This window comes from Ursus arctos, unplaced genomic scaffold (genome assembly GCF_023065955.2).
Source record: "Ursus arctos isolate Adak ecotype North America unplaced genomic scaffold, UrsArc2.0 scaffold_22, whole genome shotgun sequence".
Classification (NCBI taxonomy): Eukaryota; Metazoa; Chordata; class Mammalia; order Carnivora; family Ursidae; genus Ursus; species Ursus arctos.
In genome coordinates, this window is record NW_026622897.1 from 60,283,047 (window position 1) to 60,296,633 (window position 13,587).

Sequence of the window (13,587 nt, forward strand, 5' to 3'; positions counted from 1 at the left end):
ACCTCTTCACAGCGTTGATCCCATTCGATCGTAAGTACCTGTTTATCCTGGCCCACCCCACGAAACTAGTTGCGTTGAGGACAAAGCCTATGACCATATCTTTGTTACTTAACCCAAGAAATAGACGATAAATGCTTTTGAGTGAAAAAATGAATAAACGAACATATAGTGTGTGTATCTTAGGTAGGGATTCCCTAGAAGCGGAGGCCGGGAGGGGTTCTCGTGAAGGTGATTTATAAGGCACTGCTCTCACGGGAAGTCTGTAGGGAGTAGGGGTGCGGGATAGGCAAAGGCGAAGCTCTGGCCGAAGCCCGTCTTGAGCCTGATCCCGTGGGCAGCTGTGGAGCGTGAAAGGCACCGCAGAGCTCGCCCACCCCGAGAGAGGGCAGTGGGCTGCCTTTAAACCCTGAACTAGTCATTGGCTGCAGGCCATTTCTGGGGAGAGGGTGTAACTTGCCAGTCATTTTTAAGGTGGCCGCCTTCAGCTGAGGGGAATTCTCCCAAGAAGCATGCAGCCGTGAGCTGTTGGCACAGCAGTCACAGCAGCGAAGCAAGGGGCGCACCAGCGTGGTAAGGGGGACCTGGGCAAGACACAGCGGGGTCTCCTGCAGTGTGATCAAACAGCACCGAGGGAGAGGGGTTCTGGGGACACAGGGGAGACCCTGACTCCATGACCTCTGAGATGGAGGGAAATGATGAAGGAGAGGAGGGACCCTCTTCTCCCCACCACCCCCATCCCGCATGCCTTTTTGCAGCCAAGAGTCCGCTTGCTGCCTGGGCGAGGGTACCAAAGGCAGGTGTCTGCCTGGTGAGCTGGGCACTCCTGAGAGAGAGGCTGGCTTTGCAGGGAGCTGAGGCGGGCTCTCCCTGGTCCCCCCTTTACACAATCCGACAGCTCCACGGCTGAACACGCGGGGACTACCCAGCTCAATGGAAATCTGCCAACCTGAAACAACTAAAGGAAAAGTTAATGGAGTTGTCAAGGGGCGGCAGTTTCTTCCCTGAAGAAAGGTGAGACTAGTCAGGTAGAATGTTCCCCTGGGACTGCTTTTAATGCTGTCCTACCTGCGGAAGGAAGCGTTAGTGTCCAAAATAGCAAGCCGGCGCCTGACAGAACGCCTTATCCCACGGATTGGCGTTTGCTTGCTTAGAAATGAGTTTTGAGCCTTTGGAGAATCAAAGCAGTCTGTGGTATTTACAATACAGCCTTACTGTCCAGTAGCTAAGTGTAGTCTAATTCTGACAGATGGCTCTCAAGGGAAATTTTCTTTCAGATTGGATTATGCTTCCATGCTGAAATGCTCTAATTAAGGGGAGTCTATAAACATAGTGGGGGAGTGAACGGGAGGGGAAGGTAGGCTGTTTCTTAGGAAGCTGTTTTGGAAAATGGCCATGTTTGCAGTCTTTATCTTTCCAGCCGCACACTCTCAGCCACACTGAGAATTTAGGCCACTGCCTCGCTAAAAAACGTGGCAGTGCAGGGTCAGTGGTCAGCTTTCGGCAGGAGGCTGTGACTTCATTTCCTGCAAGGTCCTGCCTCTCTTACCTCATCTCCCTCCTATTTCCTTTATTCTTTGTTAAGTGTCTCGTTAACTAACTTTGTACCCATCTTGGTGTGTAACTTTCGGAGTAAATGTATCATTAAGATGAACGTGACTGACTTTCAAAACCTCAGCTGATCTGTCAGTTCAGCTGTGTCGAATGTTGCGAACCTTTCTAATATTTTGGTTTTAAAGTATTTAATACTTAAGCTACTGTTTCATTACATTTCCTAATTCTTACCAATTTGAGACTTAAGTAATTATAGAAAAAGTATACTTGGCTGTCAGATACAGAAGGATGGATTTTGCACGTGTGGGTTGAGAAAAATCTAATTTGGAACTCAGGGAGTGAGTTCTTGGTCTGTATCGTTTATTCAACAAATGTTTTTGACTACCTACTATGTGCAAGACAATGTACTAAGCGTCAAGTACTCTCTTGGAGCTTATGATCTTAGGAGATGGAATATGGGAAGAAGGGAAAGTAAACCCAAAATTATGGAGACAATTGATTACTTACATGTGTGCTTGGTGCCACAAAGGGGACATAAGTGGGTGTTACTTTCAAGACCTAACCCATCAGTGCATCAAAGAAGGATGCTTGGAAGAGATACCATTGAAACTGTGACTAAAGGAAGGTTAGGTGTTCACCTGGAAAAGGGCAAAGTTGCAGGCAAAAGGGCTGGCTTGTGCAAAGGCCCTGAGACAGAAACAATTTTGTCAAGTTCCAGGAGCAGAAAGTGCAGATTGGTTAAAAAGAGGGGAAACAATGGAAAAGAGACTAGAATTCAGGCAGGCATGACAGCATGTCTTTCGGTCTTTATGAGTAATTTTCGAAGGATTTTGAGCAGTGAAGCAACACAAATAGATTTATGTTCTTAAAACCTCACTGGCTGCAGCACAGAGAATGGACAAGAGGACACAGTGAGGAAGGGTCAGGCTGCTGTAGAAGGCCAGGAGGGAGACGATGATTTCTCCCGCTAGGCTGGTGGTAGTGGACGAGGAAAAAAGTTGCAGACTCTAGAATTTTTTGAAAAAGAGTTTTGTTGAAGAATAATTGGCATACGATGAACCGCACGTGTTTAAGGCATACGATTTGTCAGTATTTGACACGTATACATTTTGTGAAACCATTGCCACAAAATGATGAACGTATTTGTCACCTCCAAAACTTGTCTTCTAGCCCTTGGTAATCCCTTCCTGTGTCCCCTCCCTGCTCCCCATCCTCCAGTCCCCAGGCGACTGTTGAGCTGGACTCTGTCACTATAGGATAGTTGGGATTTTTTTCTAGAATTTTATATACAGAAAAACCATACAGTAGGTTCTCTGTTTTGTTTGGCTTCTTTCAATCAAAATAACTATTTTGAGATTCATCCGTGTTGTACGTGTTAACGGTTCGGTCCTTTTATTGCTGAGCACTCTTCCATGACATGGATATACCACAATTTCTCCATTGCTGGTTTGGATTATTCTTATTGGATTATTGGGGTTATTTTCAGTCTGAGACTATTACACATAAAGCTGCTGTCAGCATTCGTGTGTTTTGTGTGGGCAAATGCTTTCATTATTCTTGCGTAATTACCTCAGCGTAGAATGGCTGGATCATATATGTGGTAGTTATTTATTTACCTTTTAAGAAACTGCCAAACTGCTTACCAAAATGGTGGTACCGTTCACACCCCACTGACAGCATGTGAAGGGTCTTTTTGCTCGGCGTTACACCAGCACTTGGTAGGGCTGGTCTTTAATATTCTACATCCTAACAGGTGTAAAATGGAATGTCACCGGGGTTTAATTTGTATTTCCCTAATGACTTATGATGATGAACATCTTTTCCTATGCTTATCTACCATCAGCTTATCTCATTGGTGGAATGTCTGTTTAATACATCTTTTGTCCATTTTTTAATTGGGTCATTTGCTTTCTCACTATTGACTTGTGAGGGCTCTTACATATGGTGGGTGCCAGTCTTTTATCAAATACAAGAAGTGCAAACGTTTTCTTTCAAGCTACAGCTTGTGTTTTCGTTCTCTTTATATTGTCTTTTAAAAGGCAAAAGTTCTTAATTTTGCACAAGTCCATTTTACCCATTTAATCTTTCATGAAGTGTGCACTTACATGTCAAAGAAATCTTTGCCTAATTCAGATTTCTGCAGTCTGAATTTTTTCTGTTTTCTTTGAGAAATTTTATACCTCTAGCTCTTACATTTGTGCTATGATACATTTTGAGTTGATTTTTATATTTAGTGTGAGGTATGGATTGGAATTCTTTTTTCCCCCTCGATATGGTATTCAATTGTTCCAACACCGTTGTTGCCAAGGGTGTACTTCATCTGTATAACTGCCTTTTTCACTTTTGAAGAAAATCAGTTGATCAAATGTGTGGGTCTGTTTCTGGACTCTGTTCTTTTCCGTTGTTTATCTTCTCCAATACCACAGTGTCTTGATTATTGTAGATTTATAAGTCCTGAGATCAGGTAATGTAAGCGCTCGATTTCGTCCTACTTTTTCAAAGTGGTTTTGATTATTCTAGGTTTTTTTGCATTTCCATCTGAATTTTATAGTTAGCTTAACTCTTAACACACACACACGTATGTACAAAACGCTGTTGAGATTTTGATTAGAGTTTCATTGATTATAAATTCAATTTGGAAAGAATAGACATCTTAAAAATACTGAATTTTGCCAATTACAAAGAGTATATGTCTCTCCATTCAATCCATCTTCTTTAATTTATTTCAGCAATGTTTGTAGTATACATCTCTGGAGCTCTCTCTGTCCGTCTTTCTCCTCCCAGTACTCTAGTTGGTTTGGTCTTTCCAGACTCCCAAGAGCCTTTCCTCAGTGCTGGGAGTCCTCTGGGCTCTGCCCGGGGTTTTCACCTGTACGCTGTGTCCGGGTGGTGAGCTGGGCTCATTGTAGGATGTGTGTCCTTTGTTTCCTGGCACTCAAATATCACTGATCCTCACTGCCTGGTGTTCAGTGTTTTGGAAATCATTGTTTCATACACTTTGTCCAGGTTTTTAGTTGTTTAAGATGTGAGGGTAAATTCATTTCCTGTCTCTCCATCATCTTCTCTGAGACTTGAAGAATGGCTATAGTTAAAATGATTTCCTGTTTTCCGGAGGAAGCAACCCCCAAAGAAGGTGTTGGTACTTAGGGAGCTAGGAAGCATTAGACGGAGAATAGATACTTATATGTTCCGTGTTGATAAGCTCATGCATGACGTTCTTAGCATATGCAGTTTGTGCCTCCAATGACACATGAAGTGCAAAACATAGAAATCAGTTGGAGACCCTAGGCTGTGGTTCAGAAGCAGGGTCCGAGTTGGAAGTAAGAATTTATGACTTGTCAACATATGCTGTGTATGCTCTCTGAATCCTAGAGGTGGAAGAAGTTACTAGGAGAATCTAGAGTGATGCAGGAAGAGTGTGGGACCAATTCCTGAGACTTAGGGTAACCTGCCCTGGGACAGCCGAAGAGGGAAAAGAAAAACTGGTTGATTGTGTCGCAGAAGTCACTACACGACTGTTTTAAGGAACTGGGAGTGGGTCGGGTGGGTCAAAAGCTGCACCGATGTCCATTGAGAAAGGACTGAAAAGAACCCGTCGGAGGCGTCTGTGACAAGAAATATCCGTGATTCTAGTATGGGAAGATAGCAGTAAGGAATGAAGCCAGCATGGAGCCCACGAAAACGCAAGTGAGAGGGAACAGGGAGGCATTATGTTTAAATAGCTCTGTGACTCATTTGTCTGCAAAGAAGAGAGAGTGGAATTAAGGCGATTTTGTCAAGACGGAAGGGACCCTTGAAATGCTGACGGGTAAGAGCAGGTAAAGAGGAAGAGCTTCAGGGTGCAGGAGAGCGAAGGCGAGCCACAGAGGGCACCCCGTGGCCAGGAGCCCCGTGACAGGTGAGCGTGGACAGAGGACCAGAGCTGCTGGGCTCCGTCTTCTCGGAGAAGGGTGGGACAGAGCTGTGTGCCGCGGGGGTAGAAGCAGCCCCTCCCCTCAGGCGTTCTGGGGGTGCTGGTCTGACAGTTCTTTTATGGTAAGTACAAAATACAGTTTCTTAAACTCAGTCTCACTTTAAGTTTGGTCTGTTTTAAATTTTAGAACATATTTTACTCTTCACAATTAATGTGTTGGCTTTTCTCCTATTGGGTAATATGCTTAAACCAGAAAACGTGAGGAAAAGCAGAAGGATAGGTCGTCCTGAGTACAGAGCCAGTCACGATCGCTCTGTCCAGAGACAGCCACTGGGGAAGTCTGGATGTGTCTTTCCTATGAGATCCCTGTCCACGGCTCTTCGTTGGCCACTTTGGTGTGGCTGGGACGTGATTGGGCCGGCTTCTTTACTTTCATGTGTTTCCGGAAAGCAGCAGAATGCACGGTTGTGTGTCTCAGAGGGCACCCTCTGCGGGTGGGTGGGGCCTCTGTCCCTGAACAACTGAACAGGCCTTTGTTCCCTTTGTCCACGTGTCCTGAGGTCAGGGTTTCCCTGGCAGCCAGACAGCCCTGGGCAAACCCAAATCCAGTGTGCAGCCTCCAAGAGGAAGCTTTTCTGGCTCCTTCCCGTCTCTTTGGAGGCCGAGGGGTCTTAGTGTGTCTGAAAGGGGAGCTGGCACCATTAGCCGATGCTACTTTCAAACAGTTCTTATGCAAGGACTCCCATCAGAGTAGGGTAATGCAGGGCCGGGCCCTGGGGAAGTGTCGTATGCAGCTGCCGGGATCTCAGGGCCAGCATCCCTGTGCTGCTGCTGGTGCCAGGGAGTGAGGAAGTTTGCAGCCATGCGCTGCTTCCACGTAGGCCTGGAGGGAAAGGTCTCACTGTTCTTCCACAGCAATGTGGACAGCAGCTCGTTGAAGGGATGGAGGCCCAACAGGAAATTTTGGAGTCTTGCCATATTGAGCCTGAGATCCACAACTCAGTGAGAGCAGAGCATGAGGGAAAGAAGGGTCTAAGGCCCAGTGAAGCATTTGTTCTTTCAACAAGCCTTGCTAGTTAGGCTGGATGCTAGGCACTGGGATGCCCATAGAAACTGAAGGAGAAGACCATCGTCTGTGGTATCAGAGTGGGAGGCCATTCCAAGAAGAAACTCCTCTCTAGCTGCATTTATTCCTCTCTCAGCTCGAAAGAGTGAGAAGAAGGAAGCAGGCATATTTCCTAATGAGGGACTTTTCTTAATACCTGGGTTTCCTATTAATAGATGTTTTCAGAATGAAAAGGAATACTCTCTGCATAGAAGGAGTCCTCCCGTAAGATCATGCAATGCTTAATAACTGTAGCTTGACCACACTCTCCTAGAAAAAAATTGAGTTCCCCTCTTCCCAAAGACCTACACAAGCTCCAGCAAGCCACCTGAGAATCTCGTGTTGGCCTCTGCACCACCCGCCCCAGAATCTGTTAATCTGTTCCCAAAAAGAAATGTCACCAGATGGCCCTGCAAATGTCACCTGGCCATCAGCATGGCTTCACCCAAAACAGGGAGGCATTAGAGAATCTAACCCATAGTTCATTTTCTTCATTTCAGGTCAGTTTTGGATCCTTTCCTAGGCATATAGTATTTTGTTAACACACTGGGTTGGACAGTAAGGTCCATAATTGTGCTGCTATTAAAGAAAATTGCTTTTGCATTTAATGGAGGAGGGTTCCAGTGACTCACAGATCCTGATCATTTTGGAAGAACTCCTCTCTTGGTAGCATTTAATGCCAGGTTTTACTGCCCTCTGCTTCGTGAACTGTGTACTCTCTCAGCATTCTTAATACCTTGAGCTATTTTTAGCATGTAATCCCATCCAGGTATCAGAGCCACCAGACCTTTTTTTTTTTTTTTTTTTAAAGAAGAGAATCCTTCTGTATTTTCAGATTGTGTTTGAGTGGTTTTTAGGAATTGAGCTAGTCCTTTTTCAAAATGGGTTTTTCTTTTACTGTCTCTTTAGATTTCATACCCAGCCATGGGCATCAGATCAGGTCTGGTCCTGGCTGTGGTCTGTGTGTTTCTCAATTCTAGCAATTACCAAAATGTAGCTGACATCAGTTTGATCCTGGAGAAGGGGAGGGAGCTGAGCTCCGCAAACTGAGGAAGGTACAAGCCGCAGCTGGTGGTGGGGCAGGAGGGGTGTGGCAGGCCTTTTGGGCAGAGGGGCCCCACGTTGGGACTCACCACAGCTTTTGAGGAGTGGCTTGCAAAGGGCTCAGAAAATTCACAAGTGGGTTCGGAATAGGAAATTTCCAGCAGGTTCCTGCCTGTCATCACCACCATTTACTCTCCTCGGTGGGGGTTGTCAGGGGATGGGAGGGGGGAGAGGGGAGTTATTGGTTAATGGATACAGGTGTCTGGGATGACACAGAAGTTCTGGAAATGGGAGGTGATGACGGTGGCACATTGTGCGTGTACTTCACACTACTGAATTGTACACTTACAAATGGTTAAAATTATAGGTTTTGTGTAATATGTATTTTTTTCCACTATTAAATAAATATAGAACACCAACAGCCTTCTACCAGCATGTGAAAGAGACCTGTAGCTAGCAGAGGAGAGCCCCAGCTCGGCGCTGAGACAGTAGAGACAGTCTCGCAGCGGTGGCCCCTCCAGTGTGGAAGGGGCTCCAGGAGGTGTGAGCTGGCCTTTCCTCAGCTCCTGGGACCTGGCTCATCACCCATGGATACTCTTCCTCACAAAATTCACTCCTTTGATTTCATTCTCTTGAAATTCTCACTTGTTTCACCACCCCATCCATGAAGTCTCTCCTGGGTGCTGAGTATACCCACTGGGGGGAGGGGGAGTCAAAGTCTTGATTAGAAAAGTTTTTTCTTTCCTAGAAATCATTGGCATGGTCAAGGGACAGCTGCACAGCAGTTGCAGGGCCTGCTTGGGGCTGGATTCCCCAGCAATTTCCATGGGGGGGCGGTGGGGGGGCAGGAGAAGGGGACTCGAGTAATGCACACCTCCTAGCTGCCAGACCCCAGGTTCAGGGCTTTTATGGTTCCCACGGAATTTTCATACAGTGAAATAGGTGTTATACCCATTTTACAGAAGAGGAGATTGGGCATAAAGGAGTTCATTCCTTGCCTAGGGTCACACAGGTAATAAGGGGCAGAACACAATTTGAGTGTAAGCCTATTTAAAACCTGTGTTCCAAAACCTACATTGTTTCCATTATACCATGCTTCCAAATATCTGTCCCAGTATAGAAATAGACTCTGAACCATGCCTGCTCAACTCTGTAATAAAAATGCATCTGTATCCTTTTTTGTGTCCGGCACACTTAGGAGAGCCGCTGGTGTTCCTGGTGTTTTCGTCATAGATCCCCGCCACCCCGTGAGTCACTCGTGCTGGTGGGACCCATCCACAGCGCCTTGTCCCCCAGTGTCGTTTTTGATGAATAGATGATACGTCAGAGTTTGAATAAGGGCCGGCCGGCCAGACAGATTTCCAGAGAAGTAATCAATAAAGGATGCTAAAACACTGTGGTGGAGGAAACTATTAATCAGAATTTCTCTCCAGGAGCATATTACACGTAGTTGGAACGAGAACTACCATTGGCCACAGAGGGAGAGCCCTGGCATTCCCGAAGAGCCCGAGGGCAGTGAATGCTCACTGTCCTGTCTTCTGATGATGTCAGTCCAGCCACCTGCAGGCTTCAGACTGACTGTCCGCGGATGGACAAACTTCTTTCTCTATCCACCAGTACAGGCAACTTCTCTTCTAATAAACACTGAAGAAGTATGTGAATAATACCACTTTGAAGGGTAGCCCGTTGCTCCTGCCTGAGCTGCCCACACGCACTGGTCTGTTTTGCAGGCTCAAATGTCCGCTCAGAGACACAGGCTTCCCAAAATGCAGTCCTGTGGCCTGTGTTGACTTTCCGTCATCTTCCTTATCTCAAGACTCATTGTGAAGGCCTTCCTGTGTCGTCTCTCATTCCATCCCCCCTTCCCTCAGTGCCCACCCCCCAGCTCCTTTTATGACTGGCCTTGCTATTCCTGCCACCACAAACTTTTTTTCTTTTTTTTAAGATTTTATTTATTTATTTGAGAGAGAGACAGCCAGCGAGAGAGGGAACACAGCAGGGGGAGTGGGAGAGGAAGAAGCAGGCTCCCAGCGGAGGAGCCTGATGTGGGGCTTGATCCCAGAACGCTGGGATCACGCCCTGAGCTGAAGGCAGACGCTTAACCACTGCGCTACCCAGGCGCCCCCCACCACAAACTTTCAACCTGAGAGAATGATTTTTCCAAAAGAAATGAAGGTGGGGCAAGAGGTGGAAAATAAACACGATACGGAGCACCTGGCTGACTCAGTAGGTAGAGCATGCGACTCTAGATCTCAGGGTCCTGAGTTCAAGCCTGACGTGGGGCATGGAACCTACTTTAAAAAAAATTATAAAAAAAAATATGTGCGTTTTGACACTGCCTAAAAAGAAACAGGTAAACTTCCAGCTTTTATAAACTTGTCTAAAAATGTATAAAGCAACTGTTTTTAGAGGATTTCCAGCTCTGACCCTCTCTCTAACCCTCATCCTGTTTGTGAGTGACGATCACATGGAAGTGGGTGAGGGGTGAGGTAAGCACCCACTTGGTAATAAAACCAGTGATCTTTACGATACGATGCTCTTGTCTTAAAAAAAAAAAAAAAAAAAAAAAAACCGGATCAAAATGGTCACCTTAAAAAGTCCTGCTCCTGCATGAATAGCCAGGGTTTTAAAAATAATTTTTAGTGATTTTTTTTTTTTTTTTTTGCACCTTGACAAATAAAGTGGTATGTATTTCCTATTTTTTAATGGTTGAATATCATGAACTTTGTTGGGGGAAGAAACTAATAGTTCAACAGTTCCTAAGACCTTTAATACAAGTAAAGTATTACCTGTGTGTCATTTGGGGCAGCGGCTACATTTTCAAAACTCTGCCATCAGGGCTAATTGGCCAGTGATGCGGCTAGCCAGGGTCAAGCTCCTGTAGCTGGTGCAAGAGGGCCCTGCGGCTTTGGGCAGCCTGTCTGATGGCAGTCCCCTAATGCACGATGCAGTGGTGATGCTGGCCTACTTTTGAGAGTAGCTCCTGAGTTCTGGGCTCCCTGTGTGGCGGCTGTGTGTTGGACGGGAGCTCCAGACCGCTTGTTCCCTGCCCAGACCCTTAGCCTGTCATCATTGATTTTATGGGGAAAGAAAGCATTTCCTTTTGTAAACACCATACCAGCGTCTTCAGTAAGATGATGTAATGGGATTAATGATGCACTTTCCAGAATGCTCATCGATTATGAAGATGGAAGTGGAAATTTGAGATGAGGCTAAGCTCTGTTTTGTCAACAATTGGCCACTCTGTTAAGCAAAGTATCCTCAGACAAACAGTGGGCTTAGTTGAAAGATTGGCTGATATTTGAATACCTAGGGCTGGGAGGATTCTGTCTACGTTACAAGCATCGCCAGGAATGTGACAGGCCTGAGAGTGAGCAGAAAGGAAGAAAAAAATAATGAGCAACCAGCACTGTATGCCAGAGCCTGCTGTATGGGTGAGCTGGGGTGATTGGCTTGTGACTCTGTTTTCCAGGAAGCAGTAGGGAGTACCGCAGAAGTAGTAGGGACAGGATGGAGTGAGGGGAGCAGAGGGACCACCAGACCTTGCTTTTGTTTGCAGGTCTAGGTCCACCATCAGCCTGAGGAGGGCCTAGATGGTGAGCAGTTATGTGGCTCTTCGGCCAAATCCCAACTGACTCGACAGGCTGTCTCTGAGTGTTTGGGAAATGTGTGTGTGTGTGAGACATGCTGTGAGATTTTTCCCCAGTGGAGCAATCTCTAGACTTCCGACATAAATGATCTCAAAGGAAGTGGGCTTTTTCCTTCTTAAAGAAGCACAAACACATACAATCTTAGAGTCACAGGAGTTTCTATACGACTGTTGTGTAAGCACTCAGAAATGGAGAAGAGGTAAGGGTCGCTCCCTCAAGGCAACTGGGTCTGCATAGCTGCCCTGAATGTCTGCCCTGGGATTGAGAGAGTAGTTCCTTAAACTCATCAGAAAGTTGTACGACAAACATTCAAACTGACAACAGTTGCATTGTATTAAATGTGCTCTTGCCTTGTATCCTTGGAGGAAGTGAGTTAAAAAACAAGACCCAGACATCATAGTTTAAATTTTGGAAACACGTACTGCCTCTGGCTCATTATTATCTGAATGACAAAGGAAAATGGTGTACGGTAGATACTGATGTTATTTAAGAACAGTTGGTGATGAGGGATGGGTTTGTGGCATAGATTGGGGTGATAGTTTCGTGGGTGTATACTTATCTTCAAACTTATCAAGTTGTATACATTAAACTGTGTAGGTTTTTGTACGTCAGTGTACCTCAGTAAGGTAGTTTTGCAAAGGAAAAAGAATAGCGACTCCACCATTAGCAAGCCTGTGACAAGTGTAATTTTCATCCAGCGCTGTGGGGAATAGTATAGAATAGCGTGACATGTGCCCCTGCAGTTTCGGGGGTGGCGAGGTGCACCTGTGCGACACTGAAGGTGCCGTAGGGAGCGGGATTTGTACAGGGATGGCACGTTTGCAGAGATCACTGTGAGCTGAGAGAGGTACCACAGAATAAGTAGTTTGGCTGTGGTCCCTACAGGTTTGACTGGGTGGAGTATGTTGAGGTGCAAGAACAAAATCTTAGAATTCCTGTTTCTATTATCTTTCTGGTTTCTCTTTTTTGGTGTATGTTTATTATATATAACTTGTTAGAATTTTCTTCATGGAAGTAATAAGTAAGCAAAGATACCTACGTTGAGGATAATGCCCCAAACTCTTTAATACTGCATGTGTCAGTTATAAATTTATTTCCTCTTACTCCAAATTCATCCTTCATTGCCTGCTCTGGAAAAGTAAATGGGAACCTTTAAATATTTTACCTTTACCACCTGGCAATGCTAAGCTCTGTCAGTAGAGGGCGCTGGACAGACAGTGCCGGAGGAAGGGATTGTCTTCCTGGTTCCGGGGTTTTCAGGCTCCCGCCGGGAGGCCAGGCTTCTCCAGCGCCCGGCTCCTGCCGCAGGAGTAGCTGCCTTAGTGCCCCGTTCCGGCAGTGAGAGCATCTGCTTCAGCGCTGGGCTCCCCAGCGCAGGGGGCCTCTCCGGCACTCGGGCCGGCGGCTTCCCGGGGCACCCCCTCGGTTGGTTTTGCAGCCAGCGCCTCTGCTGAGACCCCTTCCCGTGAACAGCTCTTCCTGGCGCCTCGATGGCAGATTCCCGGCAAGCGCCAGAGGGTGGACTTCCAGTAAGTTCTGCGGGTGCAGCAGCGCGGCGACGGGGAGGGACGGCTGTGCCCTCTCCGACAATGTCTGCGGCTCTTCCTGGAGGGAAGGAAGGATCTCATCCCTGAGTGCTCTATCTCAGCGCTGGGGAAATGGCTGCTCCTTCTATCCGCTACTCCTGTGTTCTTTAAGGTTCTCCTTCCTCCTTGCTAGCCACTCCCTCATTACTCCAGTCCTTTGGTACAGTTAATAATTCTTCATAGTAAACTTCCCCTGTCCAAATTACTGGATGGTCTTCTCTCTCCTGTCTGGACCCAGACTGGTAACAGTGCACTTCTATTAGTTAAAAAAAAAAAAAAAAGAATTGAGTCTTCACTGCCAATATATGTATATTTTCTTATTTATCAATTATAGTCATGTACTATTTTACTAATTTTCATAAATGTGTTAAAACATACACAAAAATTTTAATAAGACAAAGGTGAAATTTTGTATATTTGAAATTTTGTTTTTAACTATCTTGTTAGTTATGGCTTTATACCGTCATTATTAAATATCTCAGTATAGATCATGCACGGTTAATCGTTAATAATTGTAAATAATTATCTACCTTTCAAATAATGTTTCTGATTGGGATCGAGAGAGGCTGCCCGCTTCCATCTTTATATTAGTCTAAGTCACCCCCTTATCTCCTTTCTAGCTCATTACCTATTCCGCAGCCATCATAATCCACGTAAAAAGCATGTCACTCTCTCGCTTCAAACGCTTCATTGGCTCCCCACTGCTCTTACGATAAACTACAGAACCTATCTGCAGGC

The 13,587-nt window shown here is 45.8% G+C and overlaps 1 protein-coding gene across 3 annotated transcripts in view; it reads left to right on the top strand.

The window, feature by feature from the left end:
* SYT9 (synaptotagmin 9) overlaps positions 1–13,587 on the top strand; it is a 185,406-nt gene that overhangs the window by 80,666 nt on the left and 91,153 nt on the right. The window lies entirely within an intron of this gene.